Source organism: Rhinatrema bivittatum, chromosome 4, assembly GCF_901001135.1.
Source record: "Rhinatrema bivittatum chromosome 4, aRhiBiv1.1, whole genome shotgun sequence".
NCBI lineage: Eukaryota > Metazoa > Chordata > Amphibia > Gymnophiona > Rhinatrematidae > Rhinatrema > Rhinatrema bivittatum.
Window position 1 is genome coordinate 299,396,881 of NC_042618.1, and position 23,965 is coordinate 299,420,845.

Consider the following 23,965-nt stretch of genomic DNA (forward strand, 5'->3'; position numbering starts at 1 on the left):
ATACCACCTTGCGGGATTTGCTAGCATAAGCCTATCTGCCATGCCCCTAATTTCATTATAGAGGACTTGCTGGCATATGCCTACCAGTTATGTCCCTAATTCCACCAAAGAGGACTTGCTGGCAAATGCCTGCCTGCCATGTCACATGCCTATCTACTATGCCCCTAATACCACAATGGGGGACTTGCTGGCACATGCCTATGTGCCATTCCCCAGTCAAAGTTCTCTCCTGAAGTGTAGTTAGTAAAGTAGATGGTGAAATTAATTTGCTCAAAGTTTTAGATCAAGCATATGCCATTCTGATATATTTGTCATAAAATATCAGATGGAAGTCCAAAACTGAATTGTTTCTTAATATCATTGGCTATCTTCATGTTGTATCCTGAATGTCTTAAAACATAATTGAGTGTAGCCTCAGCATGAGTTTTTCCTTTGTTCATTGTCAACAGATGTTCTCTATTAATATATAGTGCTCTCTTATAAGATGTTTTACACTCTTTATTGGATAACCACATTGTAACACATTTCCAGAGAAAGATCATGAATAGAATTTTAAATCTGCAACTTTCAGGCACTGGAGTTATTCTATGTGAATCTGTAAGCTGTTATAAGGGCTAATGGGATTCAATCTAACATGTTTACTATTGGGGAGGGGGTACCAGACTGGGTTTCCCTCTTTCCCCTTTGTTATTTATGTTATCTTTAGAGCCTTTTTGACAGGTGGTACAAATGTCAGAAGACATTATAAGAATTCAGTCAGGGGATCAGAAATTAAAATATGCGGTGTTTGCCGATGACATTCCCGAATTCCTCACCCAACCTCCTTTGGGACCTTATGGCCTTATTTCAACAGTTTTGTGCTATCTCAAACTAAAAATTAAACATGGACAAGTCTGAAGCCTTCACTTTTCTGGATTCAGTATGTTTGCAGTGGCAGGATAGGTTTCATTTTAAATGGGTTTTGGGTCCCATTAGATACTTGGGCTTGGCAGTGTCATCAGATTTGGAGGGTTACATGGTCTTAATATTTTCTAGTGCATACCAAGAGAAAATTTCAAACATGGCAGAATTTGCCACTTTCATTGAGTGGGAGGATTAATCTTTATAAAATGTTGATTTTCCCCAAGTGGCTGAATGTCCTTCAAAATATTCCCTTATGTTTGAGGAAGAAAGAGTTGAGAGCCTTGGACTCTATTGTTATTTTTCTTTGGCAGGGAAGGAGGTCTCACATTCCACTACATTGCTTGAAGTCGGATTGGTCTAAGGGGAAGATGGGACTTCCAGATTTAGAATTCTATAACTTGGCATGCTTGATGAGAATCCTTAGAGATTTGGTGTTTGATAAATCATCAAGTGTCCATCTGTCACGGGAGAAAGTGTTGGTGGCTCCATTGAACCCTAGTTATGTTCTCCATGCTTCATACTGAAAGCTGCCAGGGGGATGGTCCAATTGTCTTTTGATCTTTACAATTAAATGGGCATGGGTAGGGTTAATGAATATTTTTAAGAGGTCTTCTGAAATAAACATTCAGCCATTATTATTGCCATTACAGGGGAGTTTGGACTTTCCTCCTGAGAACAGTGCTACAAACTTTCAGAGATGGAGGGAGAAAGGCATTTTACAACTGCAGCATGTTATTGGGGGTAAGGGGGATGATAAAGACATCTCCTTTTTAGAAATGAAACAGCAATACAACCTGAGTGACATTAGCTACATTCTTATGTCCAATTAAGGCATTATGCACTTTCACTGCCAGTAGGGGATTGGAATTCCAGTTTTTGGATGCTAGAGACAATCTTTTTAGGCCAGGATTATGGCAGAAAATGTCTAGAATTTGGACAGGGATTCAAAAATTGTTGTTCCCACCTAGTTTGGAAACTCTGTTGCCTAGGTGGTCTAGGGAGAGTCGGTTTGCTCTCACAGAGCGCTGTGTGAACATGTGTTTTGTGTGCGACAAATTCCTTTCCCCTTGTATGCACATTAGGGAACTCCAATATACATTTTTGAGGAGAGCTTATATTTCACAAATTCAAGTGCATAGAGCTGGTATCTCTGATATGGCGCTTTGTGTGTGTGTTGTAGTAGGGCAGCAGGTACTCTCTTCCATGCTTTTTGGTTTTGTCAGCAGTACAGTTACTGTGGTCAAAGACAATTCACTGTTTCAAAGGTGATTGGCTATAAGATTCCGGATATACCTGAAGTGCTGTTATTTGAACAATTTTCCTCTTTTCTATTTAAAACACAAGGAGAGGGATAATTTGTCCATAGGGCATGTGTTTTGGGAAAGAAGATCCCCCTTCTACATTGGAGAGGAGATTCAGCACCTTCCTTTTGGCAACGGTGAAACGTGTTACACGGTGTGATGCAAATGGAGAGCATGGCCTCTACCAACTCATGCAAGCACTGACCTTCTTTCCTAGCTATCTGGGAAAACTACGTTCAAACTTTGGCACCTAAAATTAGAAGTTTAATTCTCAATGATGGGTGGGGATTACTTCTCTTGGGTTTAATCATAAAGACGTAGATTTTAAAAGCCGTGCGGACACAAAAATGGCCACATATGCACGTAAGTGGGTTGTGTGGGAGCTATGCAAATTTTAAATATCCAGCAAGGACACGCATCCAGAAAAAGTAGGTGGAAAAGAGCATGTGCATTCCCAGCACTGGCACATGTAACCCCTAATTTTCCTCAGTTAGTGTGTATATGTTATGCATGTAACTGTGAGAGAGAGAGAAACACTTCTTTAGAGGGGCTCAACCTGACACTCAATAAATGCACTACTGTACGGGGGTACTTTGATTCAGGGTGAGTTTTCGGGAGATGGGTTTGGGTTTGGGAGGGGTGTTACAGAAACATTCAGGGGTGGTAGGCCTGATTGACAAACTGAAGAGTAGTAAATCACCTGGACCAGATGGTATACACCCCAGAGTTCTGAAGGAACTAAAAAATGAAATTTCAGACCTATTAGTAAAAATTTGTAACTTATCATTAAAATCATCCATTGTACCTGAAGACTGGAGGATAGCAAATGTAACCCCAATATTTAAAAAGGGCTCCAGGGGCGATCCGGGAAACTACAGACCGGTTAGCCTGACTTCAGTGCCAGGAAAAATAGTGGAAAGTGTTCTAAACATCAAAATCACAGAACATATAGAAAGACATGGTTTAATGGAACAAAGTCAGCATGGCTTTACCCAGGGCAAGTCTTGCCTCACAAATCTGCTTCACTTTTTTGAAGGAGTTAATAAACATGTGGATAAAGGTGAACCGGTAGATATAGTATACTTGGATTTTCAGAAGGCGTTTGACAAAGTTCCTCATGAGAGGCTTCTAGGAAAAGTAAAAAGTCATGGGATAGGTGGCGATGTCCTTTCGTGGATTGCAAACTGGCTAAAAGACAGGAAACAGAGAGTAGGATTAAATGGGCAATTTTCTCAGTGGAAGGGAGTGGACAGTGGAGTGCCTCAGGGATCTGTATTGGGACCCTTACTGTTCAATATATTTATAAATGATCTGGAAAGAAATACGACGAGTGAGATAATCAAATTTGCAGATGACACAAAATTGTGCAGAGTAGTTAAATCACAAGCAGATTGTGATAAATTGCAGGAAGACCTTGTGAGACTGGAAAATTGGGCATCCAAATGGCAGATGAAATTTAATGTGGATAAGTGCAAGGAGATGCATATAGGGAAAAATAACCCATGCTATAATTACACGATGTTGGGTTCCATATTAGGTGCTACAACCCAAGAAAGAGATCTAGGTGTCATAGTGGATAACACATTGAAATCGTCGGTTCAGTGTGCTGCGGCAGTCAAAAAAGCAAACAGAATGTTGGGAATTATTAGAAAAGGAATGGTGAATAAAACGGAAAATGTCATAATGCCTCTGTATCGCTCCATGGTGAGACCGCACCTTGAATACTGTGTACAATTCTGGTCGCCGCATCTCAAAAAAGATATAATTGCGATGGAGAAGGTACTAGAGAAGGGCTACCAAAATGATAAGGGGAATGGAACAACTCCCCTATGAGGAAAGACTAAAGAGGTTAGGACTTTTCAGCTTGGAGAAAAGACGACTGAGGGGGGATATGATAGAGGTGTTTAAAATCATGAGAGGTCTAGAACGGGTAGATGTGAATCGGTTATTTACTCTTTCGGATAGTAGAAGGACTAGGGGACACTCCATGAAGTTAGCATGGGGCACATTTAAAACTAATCGGAGAAAGTTCTTTTTTACTCAACGCACAATTAAACTCTGGAATTTGTTGCCAGAGAATGTGGTTCGTGCAGTTAGTATAGCTGTGTTTAAAAAAGGATTGGATAAGTTCTTGGAGGAGAAGTCCATTACCTGCTATTAAGTTCACTTAGAGAATAGCCACTGCCATTAGCAATGGTTACATGGAATAGACTTAGTTTTTGGGTACTTGCCAGGTTCTTATAGCCTGGATTGGCCACTGTTGGAAACAGGATGCTGGGCTTGATGGACCCTTGGTCTGACCCAGTATGGCATTTTCTTATGTTCTTATGTTCCTATGTTCTTATTCATTGTAAAACTGACATCATTAAAGACCTTATAAGTGATGAAATTTCTAACAAGAAGAGTTGATTTGTTCACTGCAGTCTTTGCTAACTGCATTGTATAAATCAACTCCTTTTCATTGATGTTGCAGAGATCTTGATAGATCACAACCTAATTTCTTATAACATCTATTGTCTGAAAGTTATCTATTTGCGCTTTCCACATAGTTCTGGTGACTTTGGATAACTACATTACCACCCTTATCTGCTTTCTTAATAACTATAGAACAATCTTGTTGTAAAGATTTTAAGGCCAAATTTTATCAAAAGTAGTTTCTAGTTTCTCCCTATCTTTAAGTACCAAATTCCTAAATATTTGATTAATTGGATCTAAATTAATTTCACCATCTACTTTACCTACTACATTTCAGGAGAGAACTTTGACTGGGGAAAGTTTATGTAGTCACTTTAAATGTGGGATATGTTCCATCTGGGTGATCACAGAACAAACAAAGTTTTTCGTTAATCCAGTTGATACGAAAACATTTGTTTTAAGATATTTCATCACGTGATTTTGTGATTTACATAGTGATTTTTCCTTGCTTCTTGGTTTATGTTGGGAAAACTAAAGATCCTTATGTATTCATATGTCAGAACATAAGAGCTGTTTAAAAAATGTTAAATGGATGTACCCATGGCCTCACATTGTGTGGGTATGAAACATTACTTTTTATCATTAAATTGCCTCACTATCGATCACATCAAACATGATAAAAGAAAAGAAGACTGGGATAAATGTTTGTTAAAATTAGAACAAGAATGGATATACAGACTCAAATCCTTGGAATCAACAGGACTAAATTCATTTATGGAATGGTCTGCCTATTTTTGAGTAGCATTTTATTTTAATGTAAGTCAATAAGTTATGAGCATGAAGGGTTAACAGCCTTAATAGATTAGATTTTGAGAGGATTGCCAAATGAACCAATGAGCAAAGAGAATCATGATTGCAAGTAAGTTGATTGGCTGAAAATACCTTAAAAGCCTATAGTTTACATTGCACATGAGGGAGCATTTTTAAAAGTCTTCAGAGAGATTCATTCTCCATTTGAAAGTATTTTTTAAAAATGTTTTAGAGGAGACAGCAAAGAAATGACAAACAAGTGCGTTCAAATTCTTTAAGAATCTGTTGAATGTATTAACATTCTAATATATAAATTGTGTGTTGTAGGGTATAACCCTCAAGCAACATTCCCATCAAATAATGGCTAACATCAGCTTTGGTTGTCAGTATTGTGATCGTATAAAAGAACTGAGCAATTCACCACAGTGTTAGAAAGATATTCTATAATAGTAGAAGAAATAAGATGAGTACCATTTAAGAGTCCTTCTAAGGTTTATAAGTCAAAGACTGTGGTTCTAATTTAGAATGTATTTTGAAGAACAATTTTCATTACTAGTACAATAGTTTTAAAAACACATCCCATATTTATGCAACACCTTATCAATTTATAAAAAAGAAAAATTGTTGAAAATTGATAATTTGGAAGAAAAAAAAGAAATATTTAAAATCAAAATGGGAGTTGGAGGTTTTTTGACCTATGATCAAAGCAATGATGCTAGCATTGAGATATTATAGCTGTGGCATCGATATTCTGAGGTCTTTTTCCTCCATTTATTTATACTTAAAATATTTACAATTTTGAATTCATTGGGTGAAGGGTAATTTGATTGTGGTTTATTGTTGTATTTGACTCTTCTTCATTTTTGTTTTGATTCCCCTAATACCATCATGAGGGACTTGCTGACACATACTGCCATGTCTATAATTCTACCATGGCAAGGGGGAGGAATTTGCTGGCACATGCTTACACATCATGCCCCTAATACCACCATGGGGGACTTGCTTGCAAAAGCTTATCTGCCATGTCCATAATTCTATGATGGCGGGGGGGGGAACGGACACACTTGCTGGCACATGCTTACATGCCATGCCCCTAATACCACCATGGGGAACTTGCTGGCATATGCCTACCTGCCATACCTCTAATCCACCATTGCTTCTGCTCTGCTTACCTTCTATGTCATTGCCTAATTGTTTGCTGTTGTTTGATTCTTGGTTGTACTTGGGGTTTTTGTTTTTCCACAGAAAAAAAGTAAAAAATAAAAAAATATATTCTTCTCTCCCTCCACCTATTGTGTGGTTTTTTTTGTTTTGTTTTAAACTCTCTACAATGATCCCAGCCTGGTTCTTCCACCCTTCTTGTTTATTGGTTCCACAATGGTGTTTTATCCACAGATCAAACATGTTGTTATGATTTTGTGAATCCTTGATGGGTATCAGTCTTACCTTAGGCCAAGAGGAAGGATACCGGGTGGTAGGTAAGATGGTGTCCACCCAGCCAGCTAAAGCACCCCAGGAAGGTCCATGTCCGGTACTGGGTAGGCTGGTAACTGGCCAGAGTAGTCCGAGTCCGGACCGGGTTGAGGCAGGTAGCAAGGCAAGAGTAATCCAAGTCCAGTCCGGGTCAAGGCAGGTAGCAAGGCAGAATAATCCAAGTCCGGTCCGGGTCGAGGCAGGTAGCAAGGCAAGAGTATCCAAGTCCGGTCCGAGTCGAGGCAGGTAAAAAGGCAAGAGTAATCCAAGTCCGGTCCGGGTCGAGGCAGGTAGCAAGGCAAGACAATAAACGGAAAGGCAAACCAAGCCAGGCAGGAAGACAACAGAATCCAAGCAGTACCAACATTTTTCCATGATATTAAATATTGTATTCTTCCTCTGATTCTCCTGGAGTCCAATATTTCTTTAATCTCATATTGTGTGTCATCTTGTATCAGAGGGGGAGTTATTTTCTTGATTCTCTTGGAGAGCCAGGACAATATTGCTGGTTTAAGTAAAGAGATGTGAAACATGTTGTGGATAAGAAGAGTGGAAGGCAACTGGAGTTTAAAGGCGACTTCATTAATCTGTTTAATAACAGGAAACGGTCCTACATACTTAGGTGCTAATTTTAGAGATGGGGTACATAACTTGAAGTTCTTAGTGCTTAACCACACCAAATCTCCTGGCTGAAGGGGAAGTCCTTTTCTCCTCCTTTTATCAGCCTGTTTCTTGGTTTTACTGGAGGCTTGTAGCAACAGTTTTCGAGTCTCCCCCCAGAGTTTGGTTATCGATTGCACTGTGTTCTCCACGGCTGGACAGGATGAGGGTGTAGCAATGGGGAGAGGAATCCGCGGATGTCTCCCAAAAGACTAAAAAGAAAGGTGATGTTCCATTTGCTTGGGTAACATGATTGCTATGTGATAACTCGGCCCAAGGTAAAAGGGATGCCCAGTCATTGTGTCTTTGATTCACATAGCATCGTAAGAAGGTCTTAAGAGACTGGTTGGTAAGTTCAGTTAATCCGTTGGACTGAGGATGATAGGTTGATGAAAATTCTAACTTAATCTGAAATTTATTGCACAAGCTTCTCCAAAATTTTGCCGTAAATTGCACCCCTCTGTCTGACACAATACTTGAAGGTAAACCATGAATATGGAAAATGTGTCATACGACGAGTTGGGCCAATTCTGAGGCAGAGGGTAGTCCAGGAAGTGGGATAAAATGGGCCATTCTAGAAAATCGATCAATAACCACCCAAATTACTGTAATCCCCTCAGACTGAGGAAGGTTGGTTATAAAGTCCGTGGCGATCTGTGACCAGGGTTTCTTTGGAATTGTCAGGGGCTGCAATAGTCCAGCCGGGCGTTGTCGTAGAATCTTTTGGGCAGCGCATATAGAACAGGATTCCATGTAACTCTTCACGTCAGATCTCCATCGTGGTCACCAATAAGAATGGGATACAAGGTTTCCAATTCTGCTAATGCCAGGATGTCCCGCATACTGGGAGTCATGGGCCCAATGAAGAACTTTTTGTCTAAGCCACTTAGGTACCACCGTTTTCCCCACTGGAACCGTAAAGGTGGCTGCCACCATATTCTTAGCTGGATCAATTATATGGCAACATGGTTCCAGAGTATCCTCAGGAATGAAACTTCGAGACAATGCATCTGCTCTTACATTCTTCTTTGCAGCCTGAAAATGTATCTTGAAGTCAAACCGACTGAAAAACAACACCCAACGAGCTTGTCTAGGATTTAAACGTTGAGTCTGTGACAGGTAGGCAAGATTCTTGTGATCCATGAAGATATTGACTGTATATTTGGCCCCCTCTAGAAGATGTCTCCATTCCTCCAGTGCTGCCTTGATTGCCAATAATTCCCTTTCTCCTATGGCATAATTCCTCTCTGCTGGAGAACATTTTTTGGAAAAATAGGCACAGGTAAATAATGTCCCAGAGTCAGAGGATTGTAACAGAATGGCTCCAACACCTACGGCTGAAGGATCGGGTCGTATGGGGCATGGATTTTTAGTAAATTCTTGTTTTAGCTGTTGAAAAGCTTAGATGGCTTCCATGGGCCAATTATGAATTGGGGCCTTTTTTTTTTTTTTGTTAAGGCGGTAAGAGGGGCTACCATGGTGGAGTACTCAGAAGTGAATTGTCGATAATAGTTAGAAAACCCCAAAAATCTTTGTAAGGCCTTCAGCCCAGAGCATTGAGACCAATCCAAAATGGCCTTAAGTTTCTCCAGATCCATGCATAGGCCTTCTTTTGAAACAATATACCCCAGAAATGGTAGCTCCTCCTGATGAAAAAGACATTTGTCCAATTTAACAAGTAATTTGTTGCCTCGGAGGCATTGTAAAACTTGTTTGACATGACGTTGGTGTTGTTGTTGATCTTTAGAGAAAATTAGGATGTCGTCCAGATAAACAATGACATGGGAATATAGCAAATCTTGAAAAATGTCATTAATCATATTCTGGAAAACTGCCAGAGCATTACATAGTCCAAACGGCATGACCCGATACTCGTAGTGTGTTAAAGGCAGTTTTCCATTCATCCTGTTCCCGAATTCAGACTAAGTTATAGGCTTCCCACAGATCGAGCTTAGTGGAATTTTGGCTCCTTTTAGACGATCAAAAAGTTCTGATATTAAAGGAATCGGATACCGGTTTTTCTTAGTTATGGCATTTAGTCCTCTATAATCGATACACGGCCGTAATGAGCCATCTTTCTTCTTAACAAAAAAAAATCCTGATCCCGCCAGAGAAGAAGAAGGTTTAATGAATCCTCTCGCAAGATTTTCTTGGATGTATTGTGTCATGGCTCTCGATTCTGGTTCCAATAAGGTGTAAACCCTCCCCTTGGGAGGCTCTTTACTAGGAAGTAATTCAATCTCACAATCATAGGAACGATGTGGTGGTAGAGTCTTGGCTTGCCGTTTGCTAAAGACATCAATAAATTCTGCGTAATGACCGGGTAAAGCAGCTGGAATCTTCATAGAATCAGAAATGATATGGTTGGGTGGATGAATTATCGTCAAACAGTTACGTTGACAGTGGGAGCTCCATTTAGCCAGTTGCAAGTTACTCCAGTCTAAGTGGGGTTGATGTTGTCTTAACCAGGGTAAACCTAAAATAATCTGGTTGACAGAAGAAGGAAGAATGCATAATTGGATGGTTTCGTGATGAAGTACTCCTGTAGTCAACTTGACGGGTTGAGTTATGGAAATAATCCTCTCTCCAATGGGTTGTCCAGAAACAGATGAGACTACCAAAGGGGTTTTGAGACTCTCGATGGGAATATGGAATTGTTTGACCAATTGCTCGTTGATGAAGTTGCCTGCAGCTCTGGAGTCCACAAAGGCCTGACATTGAAGTGTCTCTTGTCCAAACTTTAAGGATACGGGAATCAGAATCTGTGGAGAGGGACTAAATGGGCCCAGGAAGGCCTCTCCCACCAAGCCTAGGCCCAAGAGTTTCCCGATTTATTAGGACATTTGTTAGCGAAGTGTCCTGGTCCCGCCAGTACAAGCAAAGATTGTTCAGTCTACGCCGTTGCTGTTCCTGAGGAGTTATGTGACATCGGTCAATTTGCATAGGTTCCTCAGAAGCTGCTGGAGTCTCCAAAACCCGAGGGGTCATAAGAGGTTGCTGAAAGGTTGGGGCCAACCGAATGGGTCGTCACAGCGTGTCCCTTTCTCGAAAGCATTCCTGGACGCTTAGATCTAATCAAATGGCCAGACGAATTAACTCTTCCAAACTGTCGGGTATATCATGGCCTGTCAGTTGATCTTTAATGATTTCAGAAAGTCTTTGTCAAAAAATGGCCATGAGACTGTCCTCTCTCCAATGTAATTCTGCGGCCAATGTACAGAATTGAACAGCGTATTCCCCCACTGAACGAGACCCCTGTCTTATTTGGAGTAATTCTGCCGATGCCGAAGCAGAACGACCAGGTTCATCAAAGATTAAACGAAAGTCTCTCAAAAATTGAGTTAAATTGTCCAAAAGCGGATCCTCTCGCTCCCAAAAAGGAGAGGCCCAGGCCAAAGCCGGTCCTTCCAAGAGAGACAGAATAAATGTGACCTTGGTTCTATCCGTAGTGAATACCGCCGGCTGGAGAGAGAAGTGCATACGGCACTGGTTGATAAAACCTCGACATAGCTGCGGGTTCCCATTGAATTGTGGCAGTGGAGTTAGACGTACAATAGGAGGAAGTGTAGGAGCAGCTGGATTCGAGACTGACAGCACATCCATTCTTGCCACCAGTCTCTCCAATACTCCTGTGACTTGATTAAGTTCCCCCTGCTGCTGCTGGATGCAGGAAGCTAGCCCGGGGATGGCCTGTAGTACTGCTAAATCCCCGGGATCCATGGCCTCAGCTAACTGTTATGATTTTGTGAATCCTTTAACAGTCTTACCTTAGGCCAAGAGGAAGGATACCGGGCGGTAGGTAAGATGGTGTCCACCTAACCAGCTAAAGCACCCCAGGAAGATCCAAGTCCGGTGCTGGGTAGGCTGGTAACCAGCCTGAGTAGTCCAAGTCCGGTCTGGGTTGAGGCAGGTAGCAAGGCAAGATTAATCCAAGTCCGGTTCGGGTCGAGGCAGGTAGCAAGGCAGAGTAATCCAAGTCCGGTCCAGGTCGAGGCAGGTAGCAAGACAAGAGTAATCCAAGTCTGGTCCGGGTCGAGGCAGGTAGCAATGCAGAGTATTCCAAGTCCGGTCCGGATCGAGGCAGGTAGCAAGGCAAGAGTATCCAAGTCCGGTCTGGGTCGAGGCAGGTAACAAGGCAAGACAATAAACGGAGAGGCAAACCAAGTCAGGCAGGAAGATAACAGAATCCGAGCAGATAGCCTGTAGCTGAGGCGAAGCTATGCTGGAGTCGAGGCTTTAAATAATGAAATTCTCCTGTGCAATTTGTCGGACTTCCGGGAGTGACGTGCTTAAAGGGGACGGGGCCTCAGCCCAAAGCGCATAGTGTGATGCCGCTACCTGCCGGTGGCGCCGCGCACTGGAAACGCCGAGAGCCCGGGACCCTGCCGATCGTGAGTGGTAACACATGTGAAAAAAGATAAAAGAAACAAGTTTCTCTTACTGTGGACTTTCTGCTTCATACCTATCCACTCAGTTGCCATACTAGCAAATAGGGAACTTCCTGCCACATGCCAACCTGCCATAATGTTGCTGGTGCCCCTGGGGCATTCTTTGCACACTTACTTTCTTCTTGGTTTGTTATACTGGGCTGTTTTGTGCCCAGTACAAACATTTTAAAAAAGTAAAAAAAAAAAAAAAAAAGACAGGTTTCATTACCACAGCATGACAAAGTTCTTCCTTTTCTCCAACCTTTCTACAATCTCATCTTAGTTCTCCCACCTAATTTGATGGTTGATTATATTGGTGTGCTTTGAGCAAAAAAGCCTTCATTCAGAAGAAAGAAATACAGGCACAACAGAAAAGTTCAAGAGTAACCATTTTGATGTTCTGAATGTGATAATAGAATATTCAGTGAGATTTCGTGCAAAACCAGAAAATCAGGAAATGGAGCAACTAGACATCATTTAAAGAATATGGGAAAAGGTTTCTAAATAAAGCAAATCTCACCACGTTCCAGGAAAACCATACCACACTCATTAGAGAAACCATTTAGCTGTGTCACATGTGATAATTGTATCCTTCAGAAAGGCTATTTCACAAGAAAATCAAAATTCCACTTAACACCTTATGGATCTTTGTTGCCAGTCATTTGTCAGGCTTATTATTATTATCCCAGATTGAATACTCAGGTTGAAGAAGAAGGGAGTGTTGACATTTTGACCTTCCCAGATGCCTGCCTTTAACAGAAATATTGGAAACATCTGCTAAGGAAACTTTGAATAGAGATACCCTAGTTGCTACCTTAGCTACATGTTTTGACAAAGACTTGATTCTGAAGTTATTTTTTCAGCATAGACATATGTTTTTTTTATGGGCACAAAATTAATGTGTTTTTTTATTTCCTTAGGTATGGTGGCTAAATGAAAATGATTTCTGGGTTTGCATCCAAATGCTTTCTTTAGAGGCTTCTCCTTTTGTGAAATTGCCTTCTAAATGTATAGCCAAATATGCAGGCAGCACATAAAGGGGTAGATTTTCAAATGTTATGTGCGCGCGCCCATGTGCGCATGCTACTTGGCGTGCACACATGGATGCACGATTTTACACGATGCATGCGCTTGCCAGCGCATGTTATAAAGTTTCGGATTGGCTCGTGCAGGGGGGGGGGGGTAGACTAATGCAAGTATATGCGGCGACACATTGGGGTCTTACCCAGTTTCCAACCCCCTAGCCTAACCTCCCTTCCCCTTCCCCTATCCTGTCCTCCCCCTATCCCTATCCTAAATACCCCCAAATTTCTTATCTTACCTTTTGCTCTTGCCTCCAGGCACCTGTAGCCACGCCCCACCATACCCTGCCCCCAGACCGCCCCTTTGTCTAGCCCCCGGACTTACATGTGTCCCATGGGTTTATGCGCGTGGCCGGGCCCTTTGAAAATTATCCCAGCACGTGTAAGGCCCGGCCACGCGCATAAACCCCGAGGTTTTATGAGCATACGTTTTTAAAATCTGGCCCAAAATGTTATAACCCCAGATCAGTTCCAAAAATTTTTACAAGGGAAGTTTACAGCAGCAACTCTTGGTGCTTCTGATGATTCAGTAGATGAATGAGAAGATTGTGCCTGGTGATGGTTGAGAACCTAATAGGTTTTGGTGAATAAGATAAGATTCCTTTGTAAGTATTCCAGTATATTGTTTTTTCCATTTTCTTTTTTCCTTTCATCTTACCTCCCCCCACCCCACTTTTGTGGATTTGAGTTGAATATTTCCCCTTGTTTAATTTTCCTGATATTTTTTTTTTGTTAAATATTAGTGGATTTGCCCTTATTTTCCTTAATGGTTATCATTTGTTTTTCTTTGTTTGTTTAAAAATTAAATAAAGGACAAATAAAAAGAATGAATAAAAAATAGGCTTTTAACCACTGTGTAAGAGTCGTGGGCCCTGGTGGTCAGATTCTGGAGCTCTGGGGAAAGAGTCATTTGTACTTGTGAGAAATTTGAGAAGCTATAATGTTGGTATCTTCCTCAGAATGCAGGATTGGGAGATGCCCAGTGCAGAATTCATTGGTGGCAGTTAAACCTTCCCTGTTATGGAGCTTTTTTAAAGAGTGACAGCATTAGGCCCCTTGCTGGTACAATGTATCCCCAGAAGCTGTGTATTATAGGTGTCTGAACAGACTGAAGTATTTCAAGTTGGTTTGGGGTCTCCTCTACAAATTCCTGGTAAGGGGAACAGTATTGTTACTTATTTTGGCTTCATTATCTTGCAAGTGTAACCCAGAAAGGAATAACTTTTGTGAACTTGTTATTCTTACATTAAACTCTATGGGCCAGATTTTAAAAAGCATTTACATGCGTAAATCTGGGTTTTACGCTTGTAAATGCACTTTACTCGAGTAAGTGGGCTTTTGAAAATTGCTACAATATATGCCATTGAATCGTCCATAGGATTTATTTGCATAAGTGCACTTTACGTGAGTAAATGGCTTTTGAAAATTGCTACAATAGTAGTTACATTTATGCGCGTAACTCCTTTGAAAATTACCCCCTATGGGTATTGCAGAAGTAAAAATGTTGTTTTCTTTTTTTGTTTCATTTTTGGGGGATTTTCCTCATGAATTTCATTTTGTTTAATATTTATTTAATTTATTTAGTTAAAAAAAACCTAAATAAACATTAAAAACAACACCTCCCCCCAAGAAAAAGAAAAAAATATAAATGGGCTCTCCAAGACCACCCATCTGCACCATCCATTCCTCTCAGCCAAAAAAATGCTGGGGCCAGGATCCTCCCTGGCCCCCACTTAACCGGTCTGGGTGAGATCTGACAAGAAGGCCTAGGTCTAGGCCGAAGCCTTGGCCTTGCATAGAGCTAAGCTGTGGTAGGTTACCGCAAACTCTGCCTAAGCCTTACTTCGAGGCCTGTTCCCAATGCCAGGGCTTCAGTCAAGGCCCAGGCCCAGTCCAGAGACTGGGTTCCGATGCCTGGGCCTCTGCCTAGACCTCCGCTCAATCCCAGGCCCAATGCCGAGGCCAGACTTGGAGGCTGAGTCCTGACACCTGGGCCTCGGCAAAGGCCAGGGTCCAGGCATAGACTTGACTCTGAAACTGGGTCCCAATGCTTGGGTCTGGGCCCAGACCCATGCCCAATGCTAGGACCTGACTCAGAGAATGGGTCTCAATGCCTGGGCCTTGGCTTATGCCAAGGCTCATGCGTAGGCCCAGGCCCAGACCCAGACCAAAGTCTCGGTCCCAATGCTAGGGCCTCAGCCCAAACTCAGGTCCAATGCCAGGGCTTCGACCCAGGCCTCAGAAGTCTTCTTCAGATATCTTTTGTTTTCTTTCTCCTTCATGAAATGATACAATCCTCTGGGGATGCGCCAGAGTAAATTTACTGCCATACATCAAAATGGCATCATTTCAAGTAGAAAGAAGAAGTGTGAAAAGGATAACCAAAGCCTGGGCTCCAGGCCTGGGCCTGGGCCTGACTATGAGCTGAGGCCCTAGCATTGAGACCTGGCATCTGGGTCAGGCCCCGGTATTGGGCCTGGGCCAATTCCTAGGTGTCAGGCCTAGGTTTGAGCCATGACTTAGGCTGAAGCCTATGCATTGGGACCCATCCTCCAAGCCAGGCCCTGGCTTTGAGCCTGATATGGGCTGAGATCCAGGTTTGAGAACCTGGCTTCTGGATGGATCAGGTAAGTGCAAAAAGTTTTGTGTCCTGGGCCCCAGCCTAAGGTCTATGACTAGGATAAGGCACCGGAATCATGCTTGGGCGAGGGCTGGGGCCCTTGCTTTGGGTCTCGGTCTGTTTCCTAGGTGAGACCCTGGCTGCAGGCCTAGGCATAGGCTTGACATTGATTCTTCTTTTTTCCCCCCTATTTTTAAAATGGAACGAAATTATAAAGAATTGTTGATGGACTTTAAATCGTTGTGTTTTGGAAACGTCCGAAACGAAATAGGACATTTTGTCTCATTTCTTATTTTATTACTCCTGAATACCCATCCCTATAAACTCTGTTGGCAAAGAAATACATAGACATTGTGTTGTTTTTTTTTTTTGTTTTGTTTTTTTTAATTTATATTTTATTCATTTTCAAGCAATTATAACAAGAAACAATACTTGTAAGGAATACAGAAACAATAATATATTAGGAAATTCTTTACAACCATGTGTACTTAACCAATACACTAGATGCATTTATACCAACAGTATTCAATAGTTTTTTCATTGGAACACCAAAGGAGAGGGGGGGAGAGGAAAGAAATTAAAAAGGAGTATATAGGAAAAATTATATCATTTTGCTGCTGCAAGGCCTCATATTACATTATGTCCCCTATTTTTAGGGTTGTGTCCCACCCTCCAAGAACTGCCTCAGCTGTTTGGGCATGAAAAAAATATAAGTATTCCCTGCATACTTTATAATACATTTGCATGGTAGCCTCAATAGGAAACTTGCCCCCTTGGTCAAAACCTCAGGGCGCATTTTTATAAATATTTTCCTCCGCTGTTGGGTGGCCCTAGAAAGGTCCGGATAGACCCTAACTGTGGCTCCCATAAAGGGAGTAGTGATATTTGAAAAATATGCTTTCATTATCTGTGTTCTTTCTAATTCCGTGAAGAATGAAACAAAGAGAAAAGCCCTTTCTACCACTTCCATATTTGAATTCTCTAGATACTGAGTTAGATTATCTAAATCCACCCTGTTTCCCTCATTTGGTAATTGAAAAGCTACTCTTCTTAAAGGCAGGAATAATACTTTTTTTAAAGCAGGTTGAGATTCAACAGGGATCTTTAGTATCTCTACTAAGTATCTTTTAAAAGTCACCATAGGGAGTTCTCCCAAAACTTTTGGAAAGTTTACCACTCTTATATTCATACGTCGTAGGTAATTTTCGATTGATTCAATCCTCCTCTGTGCAATTACACGATCTTTCATAAGAGTGGAATTGAAATCTTGAAGCTGTTTCATTTTTACAGAAATATCTTGATTAACCACAGTTTGTTCCTGAAGTTTATCCTTTAGTTCTTTCTCCACTTTATCCATTCTTTTATCCATGCTCCCGATCTGCTGGGACTGCTCCCTTAGGGTCTGGGCATTCGCCATCATTAGATCCCATAGGGACTCTAATGTAATGTCCGCCGGTTTTTTAAATTCCCAGGGTAAAAGAGAGACAGTTCCTACCTCCTCCCGTCGGGGCCTCACGCCCGATGTTCCTGGCACTACGACATCCGTTTCAAGGTTTCCCTTCTCCAGAGTCTCTCGCCCAAACTCTGGGCTAGGCAGGCTGAACACTCCTGTCCCTGCTCCCTTGGTGTTGGTGGTTCCTCCACGCTGATTCTTCCCGACCAGACTCGGGTCGGCAGACCCAGTTCCTCCAACCTCTGGGAGTGGAGAGCTACACTGCGGCACACGGGGATCTGGGGGGCTCAGAGTGACTTCGCCAAGTGAGATTCCCGCTCCTCTCGAGACCTCCGCAGCAGCGCATGAACCCCCATAGTGAGCGCCTAGGATCGCGAAGTTGGTGATAACACGCTGCCCTATTGGGCTAGGTATGTCCGGAGGATAGACTCTAACCTTACCCTTCCTCTTATGAGGCATAATGTGAAATAAGCAGGTAATATTGATTTTAAACTGGAAAGTTTAGGAAAATGTAGAGCAGCCGACTCAGTGTCCTGCAGCAGCGGCCATCTTGGCTCCTCCCCCTGTGTTGTTTAATAAGAAGCCCCTGAAACACTGAGGCACATGTACCAGGAGACTATAGGAGTGCATGAGTATGGGAAGTCTGTCTTTTTACATTTTTATAGGTAGGTAGTAGGTTCTTGATTTCAGCAGACCAGCAGATGAAAGGCAGCCAGAAGGATGATGTGAAAGAAAACCCTCCAGATATAAGAAAGGGATCCAAATGCCCTCAAGCTACTAAAGAGTAGAAGTAGAAACATGTATGTTAGAGACTAAACTTCACACATTTTAGTTTCTAGCTTTTCTGGCCAGAAAAGCATGAAATAAGTTTCTCAAGTATAAGTGACAATATTAACTGGAGAAAAGAAAATGTAATAGATAGAGATAAAATTGTGGTTAGTTACCTGAGTTAACTGTAGGGATAATTTACTACAGATGGTTATTTAATTTAACTGATAATCTGCAATCTTAGTTCATTAGTTTAAGGGAGTAGAAAGTTATACTTCTGTGAGTTAGATAATCAGATTTATTATAGCAGCATACTGGTTTACAATTTGTAATATGGTAGATACAATTTTATTTTAAGTTTTACAGAAAAGCACTATTATGAGAATAAGCATAAATTAATGCATTATCTTCAAGTCAAATTGCCAGACTAATTAACCCAACTAAAATATTAATTGAGCCATTTTATCTCACCCATAGCCATCAGTCCTGCAGAGATTCTTGTCTTGTCATGCAGCACAGTATGGGGGGAATCCAGTGATACTCTCAGCAGGCAGATGACAGGTTATTAGAGATGTGCTTCATTTGACCATTTCAGTTTGGGCATTGGTTCGGACGCTCCGCAGGAAATTTCAGTTTCCCGCGGTTCGGGTTTTTTTTTTTGGCGATTTTCCCCGAAGTGTGTTAGTGCACACTAACGGGCCTTACTGCACACTAACAATCAATTAGTGCGCACTATCTCTGTATTAGTGCGCACTACTCAGGATTGTGTTAGTGCACACTAGCTCGATGTTAATGCACATTAAGGCCCGTTAGTGCGCACAAACGGTTTTTATTATTATGGAGTAAGTGCGCCCTAATAGAACTTACGGCGCACTAACTATGTAGTAGTGCGCTGTAACTAAAGTTAGTGCTTACTAACAAAAAATGTTATTTAAAGGTTAAAAGTAACAATTCATGAGGAGTTTGTTACCTAGAAGTATGGTTCTGCGTTCCCATTGGCTGTCTCCACCTTGGAGACAGCCAATGGGAATATAGAACTATAACTGTAAGTAACATAGCGCGTACTATGTCTCGGTTAATGCACACTAATTGAAGTTATGGCATATTAACCCATGGTTAGTGCACGGTAACTTAAATTAGTGTGCGCTACCTGCCCGGAGTTAGCGCGCACAAATGTTTAGTCAGTGCGCACTAAGCAAGGGATAGTGCTTGGTGACTTGAATTAGTGCGCACTACCCACCCAGAGGTAGTGCATACTAATGCTTAGTCAGTGCACACTAAGCAAGGGTTAGTGCGCACAAACTTGAATTAGTGCTTACTAATCCATGCATGCTCAATGGGGTCCCCAGGGGCCATTTTGCTTGTTCAACACGCAATAACTTTTACAGAAGCGCCAGCCAGAGAGAGCAGAGCAGACTGCAGACTGCACTGTCTGTCAAGTTGTCAGCACTGAATCAGCAGCACGCAGATCTATTACAGCATAACCACTGTAAGCATATAAGCTTTTGTTTTAGTTTTTCTATAGTATATAGTTAATGCACTTTACTTTCTGTAAACCGAGTTTAAAACAGTAATAGACTAGTAAGAAAACTGTGACCACAGGTTGCAAGTTTCTGCATTAAATTTTTTTTCACTAAAGTAGCATAAAATATTAAATGAAGTACTTTATTTCATTTTATGTTAGTTACATTAGGGGAAATAAAAAGTTTAACACACAAAGGGGCAGATTTTATAAATCTGCGCACATGCGTACTTTTGTTCGTGCACCAGGCGCGCACCAGGCTACGTGCGTATCCATTAAAATCCGGGGTTGGCGCATGCAAGACTGCCAAAAATCGGCAGCCTGCACGTGCCGAGCCGCGCAGCCTGCCTCCGTTCCCTCCCGTCCCCTACCTAACCCACCCCCCCGGCCCTATCTAAACCCCCCCCCACCTCTATCACTAAAGTTACGCCTGCTCGAAGCAGGCGTAACTTTGCGTGCGCCAGGCCGGCTGCCGCGCTCCATGTTCCGGTCCGGTGGCTGGTCCGGAGGCCGCGGCCATGCCCCCGGAATGCCCCCGGGCCGAAACCACTCCCACGGCGCACCCCCAGGATGACGCGGTGAACACGTCACGCCCCCTCAACACGCCCTCCGATGATGCACGGATCGCGACACGCCCCCGAAATGCCCCCCCAGAAAAGCCCCGGGACTTACGTGTATCCAGGGGCTTTGCACACGCCGGAAGCCTATGCAACATAGGCTCGGCACGTGCAGGGGATGTATGGGCCAGGTTTCTGGGGGGTACGTGCGTATCTTACACGTGTACCCCTTTGAAAATCTGGCTCAAAGTACTTCATTTTATGTTATGCTACTTTAGTGAAAAAAAAAGTTTAACACAGAAACTGGCAACCTGGCCATAATTTTCTCACCAGTTTTCTCTGTGTGGCCCGTGACGGGCCACACAGAGAAAACTTCCCCATATACCAGCTACTAAATGGTGTGTGGGTGTGGGGGGGTGGGTCGTGATTGGTGAGACAGCCCCCCTGCATTAAGGTGTGAGCTTCTGAACAGATAGCTGTCCTTCAGAGATGGGGAAGTGCATGGCCTGTCACCCCTCCCCTCCCGCATATACCAGCTACTGAATGTGTGTGGGTGTGGGGGGGGGGGGGGGCAGCATCGTGACGGGTGAGACAGTCCCCTACATTAAGGTGTGAGCTTCTAAACAGACAGCTGTCCTAAACCACATACTTTTCTTCATCTTCTTTTTTATTTTCTCATGGTAGGATGGATCGTGATTGGGAGTCCCCACCACCGTCCTCCTCAAAGGTGGCAGCTGCTCCTAAGGAGAAAGGAAGGTCCAGGAAGCCCTGCTTTATGGAGGCCAATGTGGACCTCCCAGCCCGGCACATCTGTACAACCCCCAGGCTGCAGGCCGAACCTGCAAAGGGAGTCTGCAGCTTGGGCGTCTCTCCAGGAGGAGTTTTGCCGGCGAGGCTCTTACCTTTGTGAGATTGAAGATCTCGAAAAGAAAAGTGAGAGATAATATTGTGCTTATTGGGGTAGATTTTCAGACGAGCGCGAACAGCCTACTTTTGTTTGCGCTCCAGGCGCAAACAAAAGTACGCTGGATTTTAGTAGATACGCGCGGAGCCGCGCGTATCCACTAAGGGGCGGATTTTCAGAGCCCTGCTCGCGTAAATCCGCCCAAAACCGGGCGGATTTAGGCGAGCAGGGCCCTGCGCGCCGGGAAGCCTATTTTACATAGGCCTCCCGGCGCGCGCAGAGCCCCGGGACTCGCGTACGTCCCGGGGTTCTCGGAGGGGGGCGTGTCGGGGGGCGGGGCCGGAGCGCGCGGCGTTGCGGGGGCGTGTCGGCAGCGTTTTGGGGGCGGGTACGGGGCGTGGCTACGGCCCGGGGGCGTGGCCGCGCCCACCGTACCCGCCCCCAGGTCGCGGCCCGGCGCGCAGCAGGCCCGCTGGCGCGCGGGGATTTACGTCTCCCTCCGGGAGGCGTAAATCCCCCGACAAAGGTAAGGGGGGGTGTAGACAGGGCCGGGGGGGGGGGTTAGGTAGGGGAAGGGAGGGTAAGGTGAGGGGAGGGCAAAGGAAAGTTCCCTCCGAGGCCGCTCCGATTTCGGAGCGGCCTTGGAGGGAACGGGGGGAGGCAGCGCGGCTCGGCGCGCGCAGGCTATACAAAATCGATAGCCTTGCGCGCGCCGATCCAGGATTTTAGTGGATACGCGCGGCTCCGCGCGTATCTACTAAAATCCAGCGTACTTTTGTTTGCGCCTGGAGCGCAAACAAAAGTAGGCTGTTCGCGCTCGTCTGAAAATCTACCCCTAAAATCCTGGATCGGCGCGCGCAAGGCTATCGATTTTGTATAGCCTGCGCGCACCGAGCCGCGCTACCTCCCCCCGTTCCCTCCAAGGCCGCGCCGAAATCGGAGCGGCCTTGGAGGGAACTTTCCTTTGCCCTCCCCTCACCTTCCCCTCCCTTCCCCTACCTACCCCACCCGCCCGGCCCTGTCTACACCCCCCCCTTACCTTTGTCGGGGGATTTACGCCTCCCGGAGGGAGACGTAAATCCCCGCGCGCCAGCGGGCCTGCTGCGCGCCGGGCCGCGACCTGGGGGCGGGTACGGAGGGCGCGGCCACGCCCCCGGGCCGTAGCCACGCCCCGTACCCGCCCCCAAAACGCTGCCGACACGCCCCCGGAACGCCGCGACGACCGGGCCCGCCCCCCGACACGCCCCCGACACGCCCCCCTCCGAGAACCCCGGGACTTACGCGAGTCCCGGGGCTCTGCGCGCGCCGGGAGGCCTATGTAAAATAGGCTTCCCGGCGCGCAGGGCCCTGCTCGCCTAAATCCGCCCGGTTTTGGGCGGATTTAGGCGAGCAGGGCTCTGAAAATCTACCCCATTATTAATTATTATTTATATTTTTGTATTTGAAAATTGAATAGAGTAGTAGTAATAGTAGCATAGAGTGAGTTATATAAAGTTATAAGTACAGCAATAATTTAAAATAAATATATTTTAGAAGAACAGAAGTAGTAGTACTACCCTTACCCTATACTATACTTACTAACTATACTACAAAAGAAACAAAGTTATCTGAGGTATTATTTATATTTATAGTTTTGAAATGGTGGTATTTGGGAATCTGAATGCCACATTGAAAGATAACTAAATATAAAAATAGAATTTTTTTATTACTAACTTTTCTATGTTGCATAAAATATAACCTAGTAGGTCAAGGCAAAACGTGGGCATGTTGTAATTATTAATCAATGTTATTCTTTTTCCTTTGTCCCTCTAATTCTCAGGTCGCCATTTGAGACTTCATGAGGGTAGGCGGCTCGAGGAGGTTCGCAGAACTCTCTCCCGTCCCTTGCCTGGTAGGTTGTTTTTAGAATACTACACAAATATTATTCATTCAATAAGGGCCGGATTTTAAAAGGGTTACGTACATAAGGTACGCGCGTAACCCTTTTAAAACCCCCCCTGCGCGCGCTGATCCTATTTTGCATAGGCTCGGCGGCGCGCAAGTCCCGGGATGTGTGTAAGTCCCAGGGCTTTGCAAGGGGGGCGTGTCTGGGGTGAGTTGGGTGGGCGGCGCGAATTTTGGGGCGTTCGAGGGGCATGTCGGGGGCATGGTGCCGGCCTGGGGGCGTGGTCGAAGCCTCCGGACCAGCCCCCAGGTTGGGTGATGGCGCGCCAGCAGCCCGCTGGCGAGCACAGAGTTACGCCTGCCCGGCAAAACTAACAACAAAGATAGGGGGAAGGTTTAGATAGGGCCGGGGTGGGGGGGGGGGTTGGTTAGGTAGGGGAAGGGAGGGGAAGGTGCGGGGGTAGAAGGAAAGTTCCCTCTGAGGCCGCTCTGATTTCGGAACGGCCTCGGAGGGAACGGGCAGCACATGCAGGGCTTGCCGCGCGCAAGTTGCACAAATGTGCAACCCCTTGTATGCGCCGACCCCGGATTTTATAAGATACGTGCAGCTACGCGCGTATCTTATAAAATATGGCGTACTTTTGCTCGCGCCTGGTGCGCAAACAAAAGTACGCGCGCGCGTAGATTTATAAAATCTGCCCCTAAGTGTGTTGCTGATGTTGTACTAAATTTTAATTGCAATGGAATTTAATTGTAATGGAATTTGTGTTTATGTTTTGGTTATTATAACAGTGAGTCATTGAATGAATGCTTGTGGCTGATCTCATTCCTCTTTTTAAAATTTTAACTGTTGTTTTCTGAATTTTTGATTGTCTTGTACAGAACCACACACTGGCAGGGATGAGGCAGGGCTTCCTGGGCCTAGCAGCCGCCACCAGAGGAGGACAGAGGCAACAACAGCCAGTGGGCCAGGTATTTTATCTGGGCCAGTAGTATATCTGTCTGAGGCTGAAAAACATAATCATTTTTTGTCAGTGTTGAGATCAGTCAGTTATAGTGGCTTAGATAGATGTAAGTATGTATCTACCTTATAAATGGGCTCTGACCAACGGCCCACAAATGCGCAGTAGAGAGCGGTCAGAGCCGAGCATGCCCGAAAAAAAAAATGGCGCTGGGGCAGCAGGAG

At 44.1% G+C, this 23,965-nt stretch overlaps 1 long non-coding RNA gene across 1 annotated transcript; it reads left to right on the forward strand.

Moving 5' to 3' along the window:
- Nucleotides 1–20,692: 20,692 nt before the first annotated feature.
- LOC115089499 lies at nucleotides 20,693–23,737 on the forward strand. The gene is made up of 3 exons (XR_003856120.1): nucleotides 20,693–20,924; nucleotides 22,715–22,786; nucleotides 23,662–23,737. It is a non-coding gene; the product is annotated as an uncharacterized LOC115089499 (long non-coding RNA).
- The last annotated feature ends 228 nt before the right edge of the window (nucleotides 23,738–23,965 follow it).